The following is a 25,318-nucleotide window of genomic DNA, read 5'->3' as shown; positions in this document are numbered from 1 at the left end:
TGTCAGAATTGGCGGCTTTATCATATATAAAGCCCTTACTTTTTCATTCTGACAGGGCAGAATTGAGGACTCGTCCTCAATTTCTCCTTAAGGTGTTTTCTGTTTTTCACATGAACCAACCTATTGTGGTACCTGCGGGTACTAGGGACTTGGAGGACTCCAAGTTACTTGACGTTGTCAGGGCCCTGAAAAATATGTTTCCAGGACGGCTGGAGTCAGAAAATCTGACTCGCTGTTTAGCCTGTATGCACCCAACAAGATGGGTGCTCCTGCTTCTAAGCAGACGATTGCTCGCTGGATTTGTAATACAATTCAGTTTACACATTCTGTGGCAGGCCTGCCACAGCCAAAATCTGTAAAAGCCCATTCCAAAAGGAAGGGGGCTCATCTTGGGCGACTGCCCGAGGGGTCTCGGCTTTACAACTTTGCCGAGCAGTTACTTGGTCAGGGGCAAACACGTTTGCTAAATTCTACAAATTTGATACCCTGGCTGAGGAGGACATGGAGTCTCTCATTCGGTGCTGCAGGGTCATCCGCACTCTCCCGCCCGTTTGGGAGCTTTGGTATAATCCCCATGGTCCTTACGGAGTCCCCAGCATCCACTAGGACGTCAGAGAAAATAAGATTTTACTTACCGATAAATCTATTTCTCGTAGTCCGTAGTGGATGCTGGGCGCCCATCCCAAGTGCGGATTGTCTGCAATACTTGTACATAGTTATTGTTACAAAAATCGGGTTATTCTTGTTGTGAGCCATCTTGTCAGAGGCTCCTTCGTTGTTATCATACTGTTAACTGGGTTCAGATCACAGGTTGTACGGTTTAATTGGTGTGGCTGGTATGAGTCTTACCCGGGATTCAATATCCTTCCTTATTATGCACGCTCGTCCGGGCACAGTATCCTAACTGAGGCTTGGAGGAGGGTCATAGGGGGAGGAGCCAGTGCACACCACCTGATCCTAAAGCTTTTATTATTGTGCCCTGTCTCCTGCGGAGCCGCTATATCCCCATGGTCCTTACGGAGTCCCCAGCATCCACTACGGACTACGAGAAATAGATTTATCGGTAAGTAAAATCTTATTTTAAATCAGCATTATCATTGATTAAACAGAAACTGTACAACATTGGTCTCTAGCTTGGCATTTTAATCATTATGGCACTAATACAAGAATTGGACTCCCACCTCTTGCCATTTGGCAAAACTGCTGTTAAGGGGAGGAGAAGATTAGGAAATTTACTGACAAGACACTAGGTCATATTGTCGATGTTGAGCATGTCGACATTAATCATGTAGACGGTGATGAATTGTCGACATGTTAGAATGTCGACATGTCGCCTCTTGTGACCCGGGGGTCATGGAGCCGTCACTTCTGGGTGAGACTTCTGATGCTGAAGAGGTTCGGTAAGTATTCTTCTCCTATTTTTAATCCCTACTTTTAATCTTCCCTCTAGTGCCTAACCCTAACCTCCACCTGCAGCCTAAACCTGACCCTCCCACCCAGTAGCAGATCTTGCTACGGGCACGCAGGATTTTTGCCTGGGGAGCCACCGTCCAGAGGCCACCGCGGCAAGATCCGCTACTGGTGGTGCCCCCCGGTGCTGTGCTGACTGTGCGGTGCACGATGAAGTCATTGCGCACTGTACTGCATTGGGGGAGCGGCACATAGACACTAGAGGTCATGATTGACCTCTAGTTTCTATGCGGTGCTATGGGAGAGATGTCATGATGTCTCTCCCATAGATCAGAGGAGCGGCGCCGGAGACCGAGGGCATCAGCGGTCGGGAATCAGAAGCGGGGATGGTGAGTATTAATTTTTTTTTTGTAAGCGGCACAAACTAGGGGGCACATCTCTACTGGGGGCAATACTACTGGGGGCATAAACTAGGGGGCACAGCTCTACTGGGGGCAATACTACTGGGGGCACAACAACTCTACTGGGGGCAATACTACTGGGGGCATAACTGACCACGCCCCTTCATGAAGCCATGCCCTATTTTTTTTCACCCGGGATGCCACAAGGGCTAGATTTGGCCCTGCTGCCACCCACAGCCTCACCCTAATGTCAACCTTTTCACTACATCCCGGATAGAGTTATAATGACGTTTCACACTGTGATGAGGAATAAGAGCTAGAAAAACACTTGAATTGTACAGTTGAAAATGGATTGCATGTCAGCAAAAGAGCCATTGTTACAAACTTTAGCCATATAATGAACACTTTATCATGCCACATGGTCCTAACTGTATGGAGTTTGTATATTCTCCCTGTACTTGTGTGGGTTTGCTCCGGGTACTGCGGTTTCCCCCCACAAACCACAAATATACTTGTAGGTTTATTTGCTCCCAACAATAATATACCCCAGAGTGTAACTGCGTGCGTGTACATGGGTAGACTAGGATGAGCCAAGTCATTCTTACCTGCCGTCACATTCTGTGTTTCTATGCCCAGAGAGTAGGATCGGATATACCAGCTAAGTAATACAATCAAGTGCTTTGGAGGGAAAGGAGAGCAACGGGCTGTAAATAAGAGGACAAACATAAATCACAAGTCGCGGGGGGACATTCAGTAAGCGCACACCTAATGCATACAGACTCTATTGAGCACCAGCAATAAACTATGTATTTTCAGGATCTGGCCAGACCTGCCAATAGGTGTAGACAATGTTTGCTGTGGGTTTACTGATCTAATAATGTTCTGCATGCATATACATATCTTCAGTTTTGTAGCTACTGCCTCAGTGTGTATTCAGCCTGCGTTGTCCTTTTTTTCTTTTCTTTTTTTTCTTCTTGTATTATCTTTTATTAAACTGATGTTGTTGAGTAAAGCTTGTTGTATTTTGATCATCATTGGGAAACATCCGTTTGTTTCTTTTGGAACTACCTAAAACAAGAATTGTCTTTAAAAAAAAACCCCACCAAAAATAACAAATTACAACATCAAAAATTCTCCAGCAATGTATGTAAGGTCATTAGCAGCTGCAGGCATTCCAGCTCCCTCTGGGACGTACTTGTTTAGTTTCTCTCACTTACTGCCTGTGGCACAGAATGGTGAAATTCAGACGTGTTCTTCCCCTGCGAGGAGTTCCTAGGGCAGTAGATAAGTCTTTAAAATTTATAAATGGCCATGCATTTTTATTATCACCCACCCCTACCATTCACTGTGTGTTCTATTTACCATTGATCGGATCTCGTTCTGTGCAATCCCTTTATTGTGAAACCTCCTTATTTCATTATGTGTGCATATACTATAGTAGCGGTTTCTATCTTTGTTTTGACTATCTGCTGTATTCACATGTATTATTTGTGCATTGTCAAATATTAATCACACACATGGACATACGTAAGAGCTGATTTTGCATTTCACCTCCCTAAGCTAGCTGCAACCTGTTGCTCAGAGTACCATACACATGTTCCTGGCACATGCACAATTAATAAACCAATAAAAAACTGTATGACTTCTCAGACGGGATGTAGTTATCCACCGGTCACAGTACCGACTGAAAATCCAGTCGATCGGCATGCCGATTAACAGGGACTATTCCCACTATTCCCACTCGTGCGTGTCCACGACACCCATAGAGTGGGAACAGAACCTGTGACACGCGCAGTGAGCCACCGAGCCCGCTGGGTGTCGATCGCAGCATGTCAGCAAGGGGAGTCGCTGCGCTCTCCCCGTCGGCCATGTAACTGCCAGAATCATGCCGTCGGTATTGGGCCGGTCGGTCATACCCAACCCTCTCTGACATTGCATTCATCAGACTAAATTAATGTTGAACTTCCTCGTTTAGATTTTGCGATCACTCTTTAGGAAGTTGGGCAACAGATTTTCCTTTTATTGTTTTTGTAATATTCCCGGGAGTTGCAGCTTATTGAAAGGCTATTAAGCCCTCTTACGTATAAGCAGCAATTACTTCTATAGTTCAGCGCTGATATCGCAGGAATAGTTTATGAAATGGATAACAATCATTGGATACGTGCCGGACCGGAGTGATGAGTCTAACCACAGCAGCATTTACTGCTGAGTAGGAGAAAAATGCAAGAAAATCATGTGTTACTGTAGAAATCCAGTGAATGCAAATGTATTATTGAGTTGTGATGAATCTGAAGGGGAAATTAAGAACACAAGAAGAAATAATGAAATAAATGAGGGCAGTTTATTCCTGGTCCACCTTTTGCATGGCGGCTTGGTATGTACATGCCTAGCCCTACCTGCCCAAACCCCTGCATTACCTTGGGTTTTACTGCACATCTATCAGGGAAATCGACCTTGAGGTATTACGGAACATATGGATTGTCTATAATGATTAGCGGAGTGTCTTCTGTTGATGCGAATACCCACTGACATTTATTGCATGCACAGTAGTGTTACAATACTAGCAAACCGCATATAAATTGTCTGACCCTATAGACATTTGGGCTAATTCAGACCTGATCGCTGCTATGGGTTTTCGCACAGCTGGCGATCGGGTCTGAACTGCGTATGCACCGCAGTGTGCAGGCGTGACTGTTCGGAGCACTGGGGAGAACCGCGATGGTGCGAAAAATATGATCGCACTGGCGATCGCAAGAAGATTGACAGGAAGAGGGCGTTTGTGGGTGGCAACTGACCGTTATCAGGGAGTGCCCGGAAAAATGCAGGAGGGACCCAGCGTTTTGTGGGAGGAATCGTGATGTCAGCTCCGGCCCAGATCATCGCAGCAGCTGAGTAAGTCCTGGGCTGTGCACTTCTGTTTGTGCAGCTCTCCTGCACATGTGATCGCACACCTGCACAGCGAATTTCCGCTCCCCCTGTAGGCGTCGACTATCTGATCGCGGGGATGCAAAAAACGCACCCTAGCGATCAGATCTGAATTACCTCCATTGTTTTCAGAGAATGGTGCAGTCTGCTTTGTGGTTCTTATTAGCAAGCCAGTGATAGGGTAAAGTAAGCAGCCTCTTTATTAAATTCAGGTGGGTCTTCCAATCTTTATTTCTTATATTTCACCAGAAAGAGACCCTCATAATATTTCACTAGTTGTTCATGAATTGATTATAAGTTTTAACATGGTTGGGCTTATTGTTTGCACTACATCTTATGGTACCGTGGCTCTTTTACTGTATGCCCAGAATTTTGGCTGCTGGTCCTTTTCATCTTTGTTCTATGCTCTAGTTCCCACTGCACTGCTGTGTAGATTTTTGTAACACCTTATACATAAAGGATCATAAAAATGGCATATTATTAACTTTAAACTTTAGTTAGACCCAGGGGCGTTTTAACAGAGGAGGGAGCCTGTGGGAAGACTCCAGGTGGGCCCCCTCCTTTACACATGCCCCATGTGCAGGTCTCCAAAGAATGACATCCTCCATGTTCTGAAGACTAAATCCCTACTGCGCATACGCGGCGACCATTTTGATGGGGATTTTTTTTTCTACTACGGCTGTAGCTCCGGACTCCGGAAAGGAAAGTAGAAAAACATGGGTGCGGTGTGGGCCCCACCCCCGTACCCAGGGGCCTGTGTGCACCGCACCCATTGCATCCGTTATAGAAACGCCAGCGTTTAGACCTCTCTAATAATTTGAATTAGGGGCCGGTGTTATGGAATCCTGTGAGTCCTTTCTATATATTTGCTATTGTAATATATCAATATCAAATATTTTGAGGTTTTGTTTAACTCATACTTTGTCACTTGTAGTCCCTGCCATTGTATAATCATTACTGCAGTTGTGCCAAGACATTTGACAGTATTTCATCGTGCTCATGATTTCAGCAGTGTTGGAATTTGGCAAATTTTGGAATTTTCCAAAAACTTGCAGCATGCATACGTAAGATACTGTAGTGTAGATCAAAAGTGTATCTGGTTAAGTAGCAATGAATGATGGCAGCCAGTCATGTATAATATCGTGCATGCTGCAGGCTGGGCCGCGTGACTCATTTATTATCCTCACTTGGCATTGAGATGCCGGAAAATGGGCTATTATCACTACTCACAGGAACTTCGTTTCATGGTGTGTGTTTCCTCAGCTGTTACATTACTTGTTTAGGTTGAAGAACAATTAGTATTATTGATGAAGGTGTAATATGCTTTGATAACTTATTATATTCTATAACATAATATTTTTTTCTTGTGTGTAGCAATATAGATGAAAGGTCAATGTCTGCTTTGCCTAATGGCCTGTACTCCATGAGGAGTGAGCCTGCTACTAATGACCGGGGACAGGACACTATAGGGTATATTCATTTGAAGTCGAAAGCTGCCGTCTGTCGAAAAGACGGCAGTTTTCGACTTTTTTAGGTTGGAAGGGCTTCCGACCTATTCAATATAACCCCAAATTATTCGACAATTCGAGGAATTCGACTTGTCGAAAAGCACGTAGATCGGCGGAATAGCTGCCGATCCGCGTGCTTCGGTTTTAGCCCCCTTTTCGACCATCTCAATCTGACTTTAAAAACAGTCTGATTGAGATGAGGGAGCCGAGAGGAGGAGACAGGGGAGAGCAGCGGGCAGACGGAGGAGAGCAGTGCTACAGCAGCGGCTATAACAGAGTAGCCGGAGGATGTGTCACAGCCGCCACTCACAGCAGCGTCCACCCGGCTCCAGCAAGCGAGACCTGCTGGATCCGGGTGGATGCTGCCGTGAGCGGCAGCTGTCACACATCCTCCGGCTGTGCTGCAGTAGCGCTGCTCTCCCCCGTCTGCCCGCAGCTCTCCCCCCATCTCATCTCCCGCATCTCAATTCGACTTTTTTTAAAGTCGAATTGAGATGGCATTGAATAGCCCTTGTCGGATCCATATAGGTATGATTTCTCAAGCTTTCTATTTCTTTTAATTGAGATTTTTTTTTCTTTTATTTGCTGTTTGTGTTCTCATTGAGACATTTTTGCTGTAAAGATCAGTCTTGGGTTAGACATTCGCTCTGTCTAGAGTTGTTCTCCTAAAGCTAATTTTACAGCATCTGTTAAGTAGAGTTTAACATACATAGCATTTCTCTCTATAACTACACAGTAAAGCATGGCAGGGAACCTTCCACTGCTGGGAATAATTGGTTTGCCGTATAAAAAAAGGCCTATTTAACCATATGGGGGCTAATGACTACTATGTATCTTAATCTGAGTTGTTTTATACCCACAAAGTAATAAAGCATCACTGGCGCCCTAAGGGTTAACTGGATGTTCCAAGCATCTCCAGCTTTTAAACAGGACCGTAAAGTCCCGGAGTTAAACACATGATGCCAATGTGGGCTTGTGAATGTCATTTTGAGGCAGGGGATTTAATTGGTGGTTAGGACTCATCTGAATGTGAGGATTTCTCCACCTCTGCAGAAACAGGATGTTGTCTTCAGTCTGAAGGGAAAATAACACATTTTACTATAATTACAAGCATTGGGTGCTTGCACGTGTAAACCCTCCCGCTTCTGCAGGGGACACAGTAAACGAGTAAGAACTCTCCTGACTTGATTTGCCTTGTGTTAATAGAGTGGCGCTCTGACCTACACTGGAGCCAAGTACGCAGGGCGCCCCCTCCCACACTTGGCTCTCTGTATCGCAGCCCAGTGTGGTGTTGGATTGTGTTGCTCATGAAGACATCAGTAAAGTCTTTAGCTGCAGGTAACCTGATGGCGTGCAGTCTTACTGGCATTACTTGCAAGTTAAAACTTGGCAGCCTAAAAAATACTTGTGGCACGGCCAACAGCACAGTCTGGGAATGCCCACAGTCTTTCACATAATGAATAAGTTAGATAGGCACATCAGAACACACATTTAGTTTACTTGTAACTATAGAAAACGTCAAGATAATAAAAACAAAACATTGAGTAGAATCACATTGAGCACAAGTCTGCTTTATACATCATCTCTGGTTTTAATGCTAATACACGTATGCTTTGTGCTTGCTAAGGACACTTGCACTAATAGCCCAGATACTGTTAAGGAGAACCTGCGATCACTTTAAATGTTTTTTAGTTTCAGTACGAGGGAGCAAAGCATTCTGGGAGAACTGTCCTCTGTCTTTAAGCAGGTACACACCAGATGATATTTAATCCAAGAAATTTCCCCAGCTGCAGAATGAAAGATATAGAGCTTACACACTGAACGATATAGTGAACAATATCGTTCAGTGACGTCACCCATATACATATAGCCTAAATTGGGCTGCATGTTCAGTTGATAAAGATAAACGATAACGACCTGTGGGAGAGCACATCATTATCGTGCGTACACACCGGATAATATGCACAATAATATCTTTTATCGTGTATATTGTCCACTTCAATCGTCTAGTGTGTATGCCCCTTTACTTTTACTGAAGAGGTCATGCTACATGCTAATCTCTATAACTGGGCAGGACATGCGAGCAGAAAGGGGGTGTAGGGAGGGATGACAAAAGTTTTACCGGCGGATAGGATGCCGGCTGTCAAAATCCGGGCAGGCGGCATCCCGCCTACCAGAATGCCGGCAACGGTGTGAGCGCTAAGAGAGTCCCCTTGTGGGCTTGCTGCGCTTGCCATGCTGCAGGCTCGGTAGCTCGCTGTGCTCGCCAAAGGACCTATTCCCATTCTAATGGTGTCGTGAACACCCATGAGTGGGAATAGCCCTGGTGCGCCGGGATTCCGGCTGTCACTATTGTTGGCTGTCAGGATTTCGTCGTCGGTATCCTGAATGCTGGGATCCCATCATCCGCGATTTTAACTGTAACCCGTAGGAAAGATGGGGACACTTATGCTAATCGCGTCATCATACAGGGCAAAGTTGGATTATTATTATTATTATTATTACTACCAGTTATTTATATAGCACACACATATTCCGCAGCGCTTTACAGAGAATATTTGGCCATTCACATCAGTCCCTGCCTCAGTGAAGCTTACAATCTATATTCCCTACCACATGTACACACAGACACATTAACGCTAGGGTTAATTTTGTTTGGAGCCAATTAACCTACCAGTATATTTTTGTATTGTGGGAGGAAACAGGAGTACACAGAGGAAACCCACGCAAGTACGGGGAGAATATACAAACTCCACACAGTTAGGGCCATGGTGGGATTCGAACCCATAACCTTAGTGCTGTGAGGCAGTAATGCTAACCATTACACCGTCCGTACTGCCCCATACTTGAATTTGGTTCCTTTAATCTCCATCACCACTTTTTACTGGTGTAGAGTGCTGCCGTGGTAATTGGGTCCCATATAGAGATTTACCTAGCACTAAAGAGCACAACAAGCATTTTACGTTCCCCATTCTTAAAAATAAAAAAATAAAAAAATACTCAACCCTATGCAGTATTATTTAATATCATACTGTATACCTCCCTAAGGTTTTGGGGGCCACAGAATTCCATAAAGAACCGACACTTGGCTAAGTTAGGTGTTTATAGAATTCATTATAAGTTAGTGTTTTTCTTTCCATCACTCTGCATGTGTTTATGCTTTTGCGCAACTGATACGTGCTGTAGCATCATAATAGTATATTTCATTATTATTAGTAGCGTTATATTGCTGACATGACCTAGATTTCATACCGGGTGGTCACATTAAAGTCTGGAAGACCTACGTCATTTAGGGTTTTTGTGATTTAAAGTGATGGCTGCACATAAGTAAAAAAGAGTGCTAATCGCCTATAAAATGTCCTCTGGTTGTAATGATGTTTAAATTGGCCTTCTAATTCAGCTCCAGCATAAAGGTCACTGTAACGGTGCCAGCAATAAGTTCTAGTTTCAGTGAATTTGCGCATGATGAACATTTGTAACTTTGCCTATTGCAGTAGAACTTATGTGATTTAACTTTCCACAACTTCTTAGATATGCTAGCCTGGTTCGGTATAGTAATTAATGTATGTACAAAATAATTTTGTTTTAATTCTGGTTGTGTTGCATGTCCCTGTTACCAGTCTCCGTGTATGTATGTATATATGTATATATCAGACCTGAAGAAGGGGAGACATCCCCGAAATGTCACCCATAATAAAGCACGCCCCACGAGGCTTTTATGCACGTTAACCATAGCAGCCAAGTCTCTGCGTGCCGCCTATTGGATATCCATATTGGTGGGGATTGCACCCCATAGGAGGGCACCGGAGCAGGTAATTGGATGACCGGAGTGCTGGAATTCACTGCTGTTGTATATAATATTTTATATATACAGATGTATCCACATTTATCTTGACGTTTAATAGGATTAACTGTGACTGGCCAGTCAGACTTAATCCCCTGCTGTTATGACAATCCCCTGCTGTATTGTTCTCTGTATTGTATTGCAGTTGAGGACAATAGATGAAGGGTTTATGCTAATAAATCATGTTGTGACTAGGCACAGAAAACTACTCAAGATAACGGTGGACACACATATATATATATATATATATATATATATATATATATATATATATATATATATATATACACATACACATACACACATGCTGCATACAGACACATTGACACCAGTATGGCACCTTAACTGTTTTTTTTCCCCTGAGGAAGGAGATATACTGAAAACAGCTGTTTGGGATCTTGCCAGTAGTCTACAGTTGTCATCTACACGATAAGTATTTGCTGAGCCTTGATGTTTGTATTTTTTTGACACATGGAGTAAAAAAGCTGATTGAATAATAAGCAGTGTGCTGGTTCTGTCTACACCCTAACTTGTGAGTTGCGGATGGACATGTGATAGTATACTATTTGCTTTGACCGGACACCTGCATTGTTTAAATTGAGAGTGTTAGTGCGGCTTCCCGGGACTTTGTTCTGTGATTACTTCTATGTACAATATATATATATATATATATATATATATATATATATATATATATATATATATATTTCTCTTACGTCCTAGAGGATGCTGGGGACTCCAAAAGGACCATGGGGTATAGACGGGATCCGCAGGAGACATGGGCACACTATAAGACTTTTACTGGGTGTGAACTGGCTCCTCCCTCTATGCCCCATCTCCAGACCTCAGTTAGATTCTGTGCCCAGGAGAGACTGGACACACACTAGGGGAGCTCTACTGATTTTTTCTGGAAAGACTTTGTTAGGCTTTTTTATTTTCAGGGAAACCTGCTGGCTACAGGCTCCCTGCTTCGTGGGACTGAGGGGAGAGAAGTCAGACCTACGTCTTCTGAGTTAAGGGCTCTACTTCTTAGGCTACTGGACACCATTAGCTCCAGAGGGCTCGATCACTTGGTGCGCCTAGCTGCTTGTTCCCGGAGCCGCGCCGTCGCCCCCCTCTCAGAAGCCAGAAGAAAGAAGCTGGGTGAGTATGCAGAAGACTTCAGTGACGGCAGAAGACTTCAGTAACGGAGGTACAGCGCAGCGGTCGCGCTGCGCTCCATGCTCCCACACACACACCAACGGCACTCACAGGGTGCAGGGCGCTGGGGGGGAACGCCCTGGGCAGCATGTTACTGAGGTTGTTTTTAATGGCAAAAGACGCATATTAGGTGCCCGGGCGATAGGTCCGAGACCCCCGCCAGTATAAGAATTCAAATTTAAGCGGGACTACAGTGCGCCGGGAAGGGGCGGGGCTTAGCCGCACAGCTTACCATCGCCATTTTATCTTTTCACAGTGCATGTAGAGACGCTGGCCCGGACCTCCACTCTCCTTACAAGTACTAGGGAGCAAAACGGGAGGGGGGGCGCACAGGCAATTTGGTGCTATATATTTACAGCGCAGCCATCATATATTATTTATTTAGTAGTATATGGGCGCTGGGGTGTGAGCTGGCATACTCCCTCTGTGTTCTCTCTACAGGCTTCCCTGTGGGTCTGTCCCCTTTGGCCAGTGTGAGTGTGGGTGTGTCGGTACCGTGTGTCGACATGTCTGAGGCTGAGTATTCCTCCCCGGTGGAAGTTACTGGGGGCGCGGAGAAGGATTTGGGAATGACTCTGTCGGCACAGCCGACTGCTGATTGGATGAATATGTTGAGTGCATTGAACGCAAATGTGGCATTATTGTCTAAGAGGCTAGATAAATCTGATTCTCAGACACAAACATGGAGAAAATCCATGGAGGACGCTTTGTCTCAGGTACAGGCCACCTCAGGGTCACAAAAACGTTTGTTTACCCAGATGGCAGATACGGATACTGACACATACTCTGTTCTACTCTGTGCTAAGTTCTACAAGTTTGATACCCTGGCTGGGGAGGACCTCATGTTTGCTCAATCGGTGCTGCAGAGTCGGCCGCACTCTCCCGCCCGGTCTGAAGCTTTGGTATAGACCCCATGGTCCTTTTGGAGTCCCTAGCATCCTCTAGGACGTAAGAGAAAATAGGATTTTAATACCTACCGGTAAATCCTTTTCTCCTAGTCCGTAGAGGATGCTGGGCGCCCATCCCAGTGCGTACTGTTACTTGCAGTTGTATTGTTGGTTGTTGTTTTCGGTTACACGATGGTTGTGTATTGGTTATGTTCAGCTTGTTGCTGTTTTTTGTCGTTCATACTGTTATCTGGTATTCCTGCTAATCCAGTAGTACGGTGTGTTTGTGGTGTGAGCTGGTATGTATCTCACCCTTAGTTTAACAAAAATCCTTTTCCTCGAAAAGTCCGTCTCCCCTGGGCACAGTTCCTATAACTGAGGTCTGGAGGAGGAGCATAGAGGGAGGAGCCAGTTCACACCCAGTAAAAGTCTTCTAGTGTGCCCATGTCTCCTGCGGATCCCGTCTATACCCCATGGTCCTTTTGGAGTCCCCAGCATCCTCTACGGACTAGGAGAAAAGGATTTACCGGTAGGTATTAAAATCCTTTTATTTATTTTTATATATATATATATATATATATATATATATATATATATATATATATATATATATATATATATATATATATATATATATATATATATATATATATACAGGTTGAGTCTCCCTTATCCAAAATGCTTGGGACCAGAGGTATTTTGGATATGGGATTTTTCCGTATTTTGGAATAATTGCATACCATAATGAGATATCATGGTGATGGGGCCTAAATCTAAGCACAGAATGTATTTGTTACATATACACCTTATACACACAGCCTGAAGGTCATTTTAGCTAATATTTTTTTATAACTTTGTGCATTAAACAAAGTGTGTGTACATTCACACAATTCATTTATGTTTCATATACACCTTATACACACAGCCTGCAGGTCATTTAATACAATATTTTTAATAACTTTGTGTATTAAACAAAGTTTGTGTACATTTGAGCCATCAAAACACAAAGGTTTCACTATCTCACTCAAAAAAGTCCGTATTTCGGAATATTCCGTAATATTTGGATATGGGATACTCAACCTGTATATATAATGTGTGTGTGTATGTATGTATGTATATGTATATATACAGGTTGAGTATCCCATATCCAAATATTCCGAAATACAGATTTTTTTGAGTGAGAGTGAGATAGTGAAACCTTTGTTTTCTGATGGCTCAATGTACACAAACTTTGTTTAATACACAAAGTTATTAAAAATATTGTATTAAATGACCTTCAGGCTGTGTGTATAAGGTGTATATGAAACATAATTGAATTGTGTGAATGTACACACACTTTGTTTAATGCACAAAGTTATTAAAAATATTGGCTAAAATTACCTTCCGGCTGTGTGTATAAGGTGTATATGTAACATAAATGTATTCTGTGCTTAGACTTAGGTCCCATCGCCATGATATCTCATTATGGTATGCAATTATTCCAAAATACGGTAAAATCCGATATCCAAAATACTTCTGGTCCCAAGCATTTTGGATAAGGGATACTCCACCTGTATATGTATATATATAGCGGGGAGACTGGCAACAATTTTAAGTGCACAAGTAACAGGAAAATAATTGCGTTCTATAGACCTGGTCTTTGACATCTCTTATTCATACACCGTGATGTCATAGAATTTTATGGCAAGAAAGTTATGTATTTTGAATTTGTGCTACATTTTAAACAGTGTTTCAGTGACTCATGTACTTGGTCTGGCTTGGCTGTCATTGCACTGATATAGTGACACTGCTGACTACCTACTTTACACTGGTATGTGGGCTAGACATACATCTTGGGCTCGCTATTGATTTGCCGTCACTAATCCACGGGGAGAAATAAGGATCGGAGTGATGTGATTTGGATTAATTCACTTAACACCATCTTATCTTTCATCAAGACGTCACTAAATCGCAGATACTAGAGGATACGTATCTGGAAGTGGTTATTAAAACTCTCTTAATTTCTCCAGGCTTATCTACTGAAGTCCCAGCATTGTGAAATGAAATGTAAATAAATGCCAGTCATATCCAGTATCAAGTCTGACAAGTGAATGGAAATCAGATGTAATATCTCGTTTCTCTTCTAGATTCAGTTACCTAGACACGTTTTATCGCAGCTTGTTAATAAGAAGAAAAAACCCCAGTAAGTTTCTTTTTAATTGAATAATACTGTTAACGTACTACAAAGAAAGTTACACTGCCGTTGTTCAGTGCCGTGTTACATCCAGGTGAGTTTACTGAGCAGCAATGTTTAAGGTACAGAAATAGGATCATCAGGACTGTGTACTTCAAGTACCATTCCTAAGCACAACGCCGTGCAATGATGCCTCTGGATGGACTGCAGTGTAAGGCGTTTCATCCTGTAGTGCTGCACTAGAACTATTCCTGTCCATAGTTTTCTGCTTCTACGTCTTCCCTTGCCCCAGACCATTTTTAGTTTACTATGGGCTGAGGATCGCATATCCGAAATGCCCAGGACCAGAATTATTTTGGCTTTTTTTGTTGTGTGTATTGGAATAATTGCATACTATAATAATGTATCATGCTGATGGGACCCAAGTCTAAACAAGAAATGCATTTATGTTTCATATACACCTTATACACTCAGCCTGAATGTCATTTTATCAAATATTTTTCATAATTTTGTTCATAAACCAAAGCTTTTGTACAGTGTATCCTCAGAAAGCAACGGTGTCCCTATCTCAGTCGCTCTCAAAAATATTTGGATTTCAGAATATTTACTATATCAGATTTTCGGATATGGGAGACTAAACCTGTATCAGGTGTTTCCCAAATTCTAATAGTTTATAAGTGTCGTCAACCAGAAGCATCCTATATTGCTTGTGTTCATGGTGCAAATGAAAACATTTTTTGGACAGTGGTTCAACCTTATATTATGTAGGTTCTTCAAAGTCCTTTCACTGTTATGTGTAAATGGATGTTTTGGAATATTTACTCGGCCGATAGAAAACAGAGACTGTGCACCGGCACAAAGACACAGCTTGTTAAGATAGCAGCGGCTGCTAAAATGACTGTGTTGTCACAATGGATTTCAACAGGTCCACGATCATTACTCTGCAGTTACCTAGACTTCCCTTGCTTTTCACTATGGACGGAATAGCCTCCAATGTGGTTGGGATGCCGGGTGTCAAAATACAGACAGCGGCATGCCTTTGATTAAAATTGATTAAAATTATTAAAATTAAATTAACACAGGTTAATGTAGAAAGATATTCCTAATCCTTAACCCCACTAACCCTAACCCACCTTTCCCGCAGCCTACACCTAACCCACCCCGCAGCCTAACCTAACTCCCCCTTCCTGTAGCCTAATCTTAAACCTTCCTCCCCCGCTGCCTAACCCTTACCCTCCCTCCTTACAGCCTAACCCACCCTACCTACAGCCTAACCCCAACCCTCCCCGGTGGTGCCGAACCCTAACTCCCCCTTCCCGCAGCCTAATCCTAAACCTTCCTCCCCTGCTGTCTAGCTCTAATCCTACCTCCCTACAGCCTATCCCAAAAAGCAGCCTAAAGGGGGTACTCACGGAGCGATATTCTAAGCAATCTGAGTAGATTGCTTAGAATATAAGCCTGATCGCTCCGTGTGTAGCCCTTACAGCGATAGCGATGCGCAGCCCCGTGCATCGCTATCGCTGCTGCTAGATTGGCCTGCCGTGCAGGCCAATCTAGCGGGTCGCTCACTTCACCCGCTGGGTGAAGTGAGCGGCCCCCCGTCTCCCCCCCGCATGCTCAGCACAGATCGCGCTGTGCTGAGCAACAAGAGAGACTTGTGCTGAGCGGTTCGCTCAGCACACATCTCTCCCCGCATCAACCCGTCTATATGGGCCTTAACTCTAAATCTTCCCTCTGCAGCCTAAACCCAACCTTACCCCCCTACCCCCACAGCTTACATCTGCGGCGGACCGTAAAAGCATTGTTCCATTGCAGTCCGCTTGGCTTCCAAACTATATATCCACACCTACTCCCCAAATGTAAACGATTTTCTCCAGTGATGATTTCAAATGACATTGTGGTGTCACATTATTGCGGGAACTTTCCTTTGAAATTAACAAATGTGATACCTTCACTACCTATACATCACAGATATGGGCTCCATTCGTCAACATACATTCAGGCAAATCTTAATTTGTTTTTATTGCTGCAAATAGCGGAGATAGGAAATTATAATTATCGGGTCTAAGTCCAATAATTAATAAATATGCACATATATACTAAACGTTGGAGTCTGTTTTTTCTAGCTTTAAATGATTAATAGATGTAGCTATGGCCGAGCATGGGCAATGAGAGCTGGTGTTTACACGTGGGGTTATGCTCAGTGATTATACGTTCCTCTGGACTGCCAAATAAATGCAGAAGCACAAAAGCTTCATTGCCTGGGAGAACAACTGAAAAGATAATAAAAGTTGACACCAGAGGCAGTAACTCCATTGAACATTGTGTTATAACTGATGCATCAAATGATTGGGATTCACTTTTGATCTGAGAGACATTCTACACACAAAGGGTACGGGTGATGCTGGGTGCTGCAGTGTGCTCAAGAACAATATGCGGCTTCACGTTCATCAGCTTCTCACAGTCATGTCCTATCAGAGTATATCATAGGGCGTAGTGACAGACTTACCTGTCAAAGCATATACATTAGTATCCCAGATTACCCAGCTGGGGCTCTCTTTATAAATATGTTAGATGCTTGCAGCACAAACCTACTAATATGATGCATTTGAGTGATGATGTAATTTTATTCTTTTATTATAGTGATTAATGCAATTCAGTGTATGACTAATATTTTGTTTTTCAAAAATCTACACATAACTTTTGTTCCTCCACCGGGGGGAAGGGGGGGGGGAAGCAATGGGGAAAAATAGCAGACTCCTTTTATAGCAGTAATTATTAATAAACAAATTAATTTCATTTTACAGTTGTTTTGTTCGACATTAGGGGCTAAATGTAATAGCCTGTGAGAAGCAGAAAATGCGGGATTTTCTGTGAGTCTGGACGGATTTTTAAAGTGGCAATCATTTATATGGCAAAACCAACTTGTTTATGCCGTGTAAATGATTGCCACTTTAAAACTCTAGTCAGTCTCGCACAAAATCCGCACTTCCTGCTTCTCAGAGGCGATTACATTTATCCCCATATGTGAATATATGACCTCATGAGTCTGTATTATTATTATTATTATTATTATTATTATTATTAATCATACAAGTAAAACAGTTTTATTACACTTCTGTGGTATTGAACATGTTATTTGCGCTACTGTATGCCCTTTTAGATCAGTTTTTCTTTCTTTATTCTTTGAAAGGGATTTTCCCTATTGGTATCTGCTGTGTACTCATACAGTTATTCTGTGTTGCACCCACACGTTTGTTCTCTTGCGGTATATTTCGGTTCTACTGGTAGTTTGAATAGTTTTGCACTTTGTTATTGCAGCATAGATATGAAGTTATGGAAAGGAAACATACTGTAAGACCTTATTATTCAGTAATGAATTGGTTAAATTAGTGTTTTCATTTGTCACGAGGGTTACTTTTATATCTTTTCTGCTGAAATTAATGCTATTTGAAATAAAACCAAATGTCCCCATTGGACAGTAATGGGCTTGTTCGGCTCTGGCTGCTGGGAGCTGATTAGTTAGGTTTGGTTGTCTCTGCACTCTGTTTAAGCTCATTTCAGCTGTGTTATATTTTCGTCCTTTTCAGCTGTAGGTGGAACTATTGCTTTGAACATCACTTCCAGCATTTGGTGTGTAGTAATAGTAGGAGATCTTGGTTGAGAGACTTTGCAGGAACATCTGGTAACTGACATGAGACTGCATTTGAAGGGCGTTCATTTCCTCTTTTAATGAGGCATTACAAATCTGAACATCTCTATGCACTGCAGATCAGTGCCGCGGACATTTCAGCGATTTTGGAAACTTGGATCAGATTCTTTAGTTGGAAAAATATTTATATATTATTTCTGAAAAGGAAAATGTGGGAAACTGCACATTTTCTATACCCAGAAAGTTTATTTTAATTTGCATGCTGAGATTTTACTATAACGTTTAAACAAATTAAGTTTTACTGTATTTTTCCTAATTCCTTTCCAGGTTTGAAGTTTTTTTCACTGAGAATTTTGTTCATGTTGACATACTGTACCTGATTTTTTTTTTTTTTTTTATCTCTTACGTCCTAGAGGATACTGGGGTCCACATTAGTACAATGGGGTATAGACGGGTCTACTAGGAGCATTGGGCACTTTAAGAAATCAATAGTGTTCACTGGCTCCTCCCTCTATGCCCCTCCTACCAGACTCAGTTTAGAAAATGTGCCCGGAGGAGCGGGTCACGCTCAGGGAAGCTCCTGAAGAGTTTTCTGCATTTATTTTCTATTTGTTGTTTTCAGGCACTGGTGGGTGGCACCAGCATGCCTGCTTCGTGGGACTTAGGGGGGAGAACGGCCCAAATTCCTATAGAGTTAATTGTCCCGTTTCTCCACTGACAGGACAGGAGTCATTCGCAAGCCCCACCACGGCGAGCGTACCCTCCCGCAGCACGCCGCCACCCCTAACAGAGCCGAAGATAGAAGAGTGGTGAGTACAGTGCCAGCGTGTAGGTTAGCGGGTCGCCGGCGGGAATGGCGGCATGAGGGTTGGAGCGCAGCGATGACATGCAGGCTGCACTCCGGAAGGCTCAGGAGGACACATGCGGTCAGTGTGTCCCGCTGTGAGGCAGGTGCACTGAGCCACCAATCATTACCCACACTGGCTACATAGCTTAACAGGGGTTCTAACCCTCTGTAAAGCAAACAAGACCTCAGTCCAGGATAAAAAAAAAATGGGAAGCCGAGCGCCATTACGGGGGCGGGGCTTCATTATGAGCGGATCCAGCAGCTCACCAGCGCCATTTTCTCTCTGCAACTCTCACTGTAAACGCTGGCAGGGAAGCGCAGTTCCTTTGCAAAGGGGTGGGGGGTAAGCAGTATTATAAGTACTAATACTCTATTAAGGGTATGTAATCTGCGCCCGGCTGAGATTGTTATTAGCTAAAGGGGCACTGTGTGGCTGGTTTCCTCATAGCTCTGTGTCTCCCTAGGGGGCTCTGTTGGTTAATTGTGCTTAACCTGTATTGTGTGTGTGTGTGTGTGTGTGTGTGTGTGTGTGTGTAAACTTCCACATTACAATGTCTAAGGAGTGTGTTTCCTACACAGCAGAGTGCTTCTCTTCCCCTGGGGGATCGTTACACTGTACTCAGTACACATTCTCAGGCTAGTCGGTCCGACCCAGCATGGTTGCATTCCATAAGGGTATAATTAAATATATTCAATAAATGATCCCATACTGAGAAAGAGACGCAATACTTAAAGTCTGTGGATGACCTGATGAATAGAGATTCAGCTCCCACACCAGCGCCTCAAACCCCTACCATTGGTCCATAAAAGGTACACTGGCTCAGATCTTGCAGGCTGACACTGAGGATGATGCCTCAGATGCAGGGGACGGTGAGGTGGATATGGGGGGGAGAGATGCAGCTCTGTCTCAGGGGGTGCAAACGCTGATAGAAGCTATTAGAGATGTATTGCAGTTTCCTGATAAGGTGACAGTAGATGAGGAGGAATCTTATTTTCATGTAAAGAAGAAATCCTCAGCTACTTTTCTAGCATCAAAAGAGTAAATTCTCTGTTGAAATGTCTTGGGTAAATCCAGAGGCAAAGTTTCTGATACGATCGTGGACGCATCTGTATTTAGATTGTCACGTAAAGTTATTTTACCTGTCCCAGGCGCAGCCTCCTTAAAGGATACGGCTGACCACAAGAGACCTCTCTCAAATCTCTGTACACAGCTGTGGGGGTGGCCCAGAGACCCACTATTGCTTGTGCATGGACCGCTAGGGCCATTGCAAAATGGTCAGGTAACCTAATTGGTGATTTGGATTCTCTACACAGGGAAGAGATTGTTTTGTTCCTGCAACATACACAAGACTCTGCAAATTTTATGGTGGAGGCCATGAAAGAAATAGGCCTGCTCAACACACGCGTCGCTGCCATGGCAGTGTCAGCACGCAGAGGCTTATGGATACGCCAGTAGACTGTGGATTCCAGGTAAGACATGGAGAGCCTACCTTTCACAGGTAATGCCTTGTTTGGAAAGGTACTGGATAAGTGGATATCCAAGGCTATTGCGGGTAAGTCTACATACCTTCCTTCCGCAGCACCCCAGCTAAGAATTCCTACTCTGCTCCAACTCTGCAGTCCTTTCGCACAGCGAAATTTAAAAGCAAACCCAAAGGTTCTTCTACGGCATTCAATGCAATAAAAGTAAACCCAGAAAACCAGCAGCTGCAGGTTCTCAGGAACAGACCTCCGGATCTGCTCCCTCAAAGCCATCAGCATGATGGTGGACCGCACTGCCTGGAAGACAGGCAGGTGGGAGCCCGGTTACGTTATTTCAGTCACATTTGGGCCACATCTTGCCAGGATCCCTGGATAAAAGACCTTATCACCCAGGGATACAGACTGGAGTTTCAGGAACTCCCACCTCACAGATTCTTCAAATCAGGCTTACCAGCTTCTCCAGAAGCAAGTATGACTTCACAAGCAGCCATTCATAAACTAGTACAGACTCAGGTCATTGTCCCAGTTCCACCTCAACTACAAAACAAGGGTTATTACTCCAACCTGTTTGTGGTTCCGAAACCGGACGGTTTGGTAAGGCCCATTTTAAACGTCAAATCACTGAACCCGTACTTGCGGGTGTTCGAGTTCAAGATAGAGGCTCTGATAGCGGTGATCTCGGGTCTGGAGGAAGGGGAATTTCTGGTGTCTCTGGACATCAAGGATGTGTACCTTCATATTCCGATTTGGCCGCCTCATCAGGCTTATCTAAGATTTGCACTACAGAACTGTCACTACCAGTTTCAGGCCTTGCCATTTGGCCTCTCCACGGCACTGAGGGTATTTACCAAGGTTATGGCAGAGATAATGTTTCTTCTCAGCAAGCAGGAAATGATCATAATACCGTACCTGCTGATAAAAGCACCATCCAGGGTGAGGTTGTTGGACAGCATTGTCCTCTCAACCCAACTACTCCAGGATCACAGGTGGATTCTGAACCTACCAAAATCCCACCTAGAACCAACACGGAGGCTTCCGTTCCTGGGGATGATACTGGATATGGAGGAACAGAGGGTATTCCTTCCATTGGAAAAGGCATTGGTAATCCAGTTGGTGGTGCGGGATGTTCTAAAACCAGTCAGGATATCTGTGCATCTATGTATTCGCCTTCTGGGGAAGATGGTCGCCTCTTACGAGGCTCTGCAATAAGAAGGTTTCACGCAAGGCCCTTTCAACTGGATCTGTTAGACAACTGGTCTGGATCGCATCTTCACATGCACCAGAGGATACGTCTGCTGCCAAAAGCCAGGATTTCTCTTCTGTGGTAGCTTCAGACTTCTCACCTGACCGAGGGTCGATGATTCGGGATTCAAAATTGGATTCTGCTGACCACAGATGCAAGTCTCAGAGGTTGGGGAGCAGTCACCCATGGGGAACAGTTCCAAGGAAAATGGTCAAGTCAAGAAGCCATTCTTTCTCCTTGACACGTCGGTGCAGAATTCCACAGATAGACATGATGGCCTCTCGTCTCAACAAGAAGCTAAAGCATTATTGTTCCAAGTCTTCCAGAAACAATTGGCTTCCCTCCCTGAGGTTCAGACGTTCTTGAAGGGTGTTCTGCACATCCACACGCCCTTTGTGCCTCCCACGGCACCTTGGGATCTTAACGTGGTGTTGCAGTTCCTACAATTGGAATGGTTTGAGCCTTTGCAGGAGGTTGCCGTAAAGTTTCTTACGTGGAAGACTGTTACACTGTTGGCCTTAGCTTCAGTAAGGCGTGTGTCGGTACTGGGGGCGTTGTCTCACAAAAGCCCCTATTTGATTTTTCACGAAGGTTGAGCTGAAATCAGAACTCGTCAGCAATTTCTTCTTAAGGTGGTGTTTGCGTTTAATATCAACCAACCTATTGTGGTTCTGGAGCTTACTGACACCTCTGCTACCTCAAAGACCTTGGATGTTGTGAGGGCTTTGAAGATCTATGTGAAGCGGACAGCTCGTCACAGAAAATCTGACTCGCTGTTTGTTCTCTATGATCCCAAGACAATTGGGTGTCCTTTTTCAAAGCTGTCTATTGCTCCCTGGATAAGGCTTGCTATCCAGCAGGCTTATTCTCCGGCAGGATTGCCGGTTCCAAAAGTACAGGCCCACTCTACTAGGTCGGTGTGTTCTTCCTGGGCGACTGTCCGGGGTGTCTCTGCTTTACAGCTCTGCCGGGCAGCTACTTGGTCGGGTTCGTACACGTTTGCTAAGTTCTACAAGTTCGATACTTTGGCCTCTGAGGACCTTCAGTTTGGTCAATCAGTTCGGCAGGAACCTCGGCACTCTCCCACCCGGTTTGGGAGCTTTGGTACATCCCCATGGTACTAATGTGGACCCCAGTATCCTCTAGGACGTAAGAGAAAATAGGATTTTAATTACCTGCCGGTAAATCCTATTTTTCGTAGTCTGTAGAGGATACTGGGCGCCCGCCCAGTGCATCGTGTTTCCTGCACTGTTACTTCATTAAGTAATATTGTTGGTTCAGCTGTTGCTGTTCCTGTTCAGGTTTGGTTAGCATGGCTTTCCTCTTGTTTGTGTGTGCTGGTTCAAATCTCACCACTGTTCTGTTACATCCTTCCTAAGGATCTGTCCGTCTCCTCGGGCACAGTTTCTAGACTGAGTCTGGTAGGGGCATAGAGGGAGGAGCCAGTGCACACTATAGATTTATTAAAGTGCCCAAGGCTCCTAGTGGACCGTCTATACCCCATGGTACTAATGTGGACCCCAGTATCATCTACGGACTACGAGAAAAGGATTTACCGGTAGGTAATTAAAATCCTATTTTCCCTTTAACATTGACCATTGTGCATGATATATAATGGCATGTTACTGGCAATATGATTACAGCGTATGGATTCAATATCAATCCACAGCCTGAAGTTGACTGAACGACAGTGGGTGGAAATTACATTTTCAGACTGTGAGTGTTCATCATTCAGTACCATACATGGTATGATAATCATTTAAAGCAGTCATATGGTTGGCAGGATTGCATGATCATTGTGCAGTGTATGGTCAGCTCCACCATCGAAGAGCCACACATTACTGTTAATCTCAATAATAGGCTGAAACAACACATTTAATTAAAGAAGATGTTGATCTTCAATAACCTATCAGCAGCAATGTTAAACAAGTGCTAAAAGCTATAACAAATCTGAAAATGTAGCATGATGGAGCAGATGGCCATCAGGGTATTCAACTGCAGCCACCAATCACTTCCCTAGACTGTACCATGGATTGTATAGTGAACCTGTATTGAACATTTTAGTTGTTGGTAACTACATTATAAAGTGGTTACTGATAGTGGCATCCCAATGCGCATAATCCTGACACCTGGTAGATGAGTAGCCTTACCCTAACCGGCCCCACTTAGTGTCTAACCTTCCTCGCAGCCTGACCCTAACCCTTCCACCATGGCTTGACCCTAACCCTTCCCGCAGCCTAACCCTAACACCCCCCTCCTCCATCGTAACCTATCTATAACCGTCCCTGCTTAGGGCCTAACCCTCTCCCCACTAACACTAACTGTTCCCGCTTACTGCCTTACCCTAACCCTCCTTCCCCGCAGCCCAACCCTAACACCCCCCCATAGCCAAACTCTAACTGCCCTCGCTGAGTGCCTAACACTTGCCCTACCCCTGTAGCCAATCCCTATCCATCCCTGTTTGGTGCCTAACCTTAACCCTCCCTCCCTGCAGACTAACCCTAACCTATCCTCCCCGCAGTGTAACCCTATCCTCCCCTTTACTGCTTAAACCTAACTCCCAATCGCCCCACCCCCACCCGCAGCCTAACCCTAACCACCCTCAACAGCCGGCATCCCAAATGCTGGTATGCTGACTTGATCCCGTTAGATGTTGCCTGCTTCATTATCCTGCACTTATACAGTATATGATAATGAATATCCTGTTTGTCTAAGGTGGATGTTGTCCTGCATAATGTCGTCCGCCAAGTTGGGTTTGCAGTTTGATGATTGTTTTATTATTTGGGAATGTACTTAATACCCAAGTGAGCGAGATTTGCCACTAGCAGCAATCATTTGTGACAGAATAATTGTTGACAATTTTATGTATGGATATAACCTGTCTTGCGCAATTAACCTTTTCAGTGCAGCCTGGTTTTACTCATAAGGTCCACCAAACCCAAAAGTGACAGAATGCAAAAATAAGAGTGAAACCCGTGGCGCAAGAAAAAGGAAACATGAAATACCAACACAACAAAACGATATGGGGTTGTTACATATTTTAACTAGTCGTTCCTTTAGTGCATACAGCTTCAATCCAAAATAGGTGACCTCAAAAGAAAAAGAATTTAGCGCAACACTGTCGGACAATCAAGTGTCTTCAATTTATTAATTCATTCCACTCACATGTATGGATAATATTTATCGCATATCATAAGTTTCCAGACTTATTCAGGCACAAAATCTTTTTCCAGATATCTTCAGGTCAACCTCGGAAGGAAATATGCTTAGTGCAACATTGTGTGGCTTTCCACAAACATTTAATTAAAAATTACACTCACATTTCACAAACAATAAAAAGCATAAAACATGGGGAAAGTCTGGTCCTCACTACACCACGGTGGGTTTTTCCCAAGTATCCAAGATGTTTCTGAGGAAGGACCATAACTGTGGATGTCCGAAACGCTTTAAGCAGGTGTTCTTTTGGAACTTGGATGGAATAGTACTGGGACCCTTTATCGGATGTGGTGAACCAGGATACTTGAGACGAACCCACTGTGGTGTAGTGAGAACCAGACTTTCCCCATGTTTTATTCTTTTTATTGTTTGTGAAATGTGAGTGCAATTTTTAATTAAATGTTTGTGGAAAGCCACACAATGTTGCACTAAGCATATTTCCTTCCAAGAATAATTGTTGAGCCTATGCTGATGATTGGTTGAGATGAAACTGATGGACTAGCATACCCCCATTGTAAGGACTCTTCTAA

At 43.8% G+C, this 25,318-nt stretch overlaps 1 protein-coding gene across 6 annotated transcripts in view; it reads left to right on the top strand.

Annotated features, from left to right (window-relative positions):
• Positions 1-25,318, top strand: part of ARB2A (ARB2 cotranscriptional regulator A) — a 792,581-nt gene that overhangs the window by 166,421 nt on the left and 600,842 nt on the right. The gene's annotated exons all lie outside the window — the stretch shown is intronic.

Source organism: Pseudophryne corroboree, chromosome 1, assembly GCF_028390025.1.
Source record: "Pseudophryne corroboree isolate aPseCor3 chromosome 1, aPseCor3.hap2, whole genome shotgun sequence".
NCBI lineage: Eukaryota > Metazoa > Chordata > Amphibia > Anura > Myobatrachidae > Pseudophryne > Pseudophryne corroboree.
This window is presented reverse-complemented; position numbering and strand designations above follow the sequence as displayed.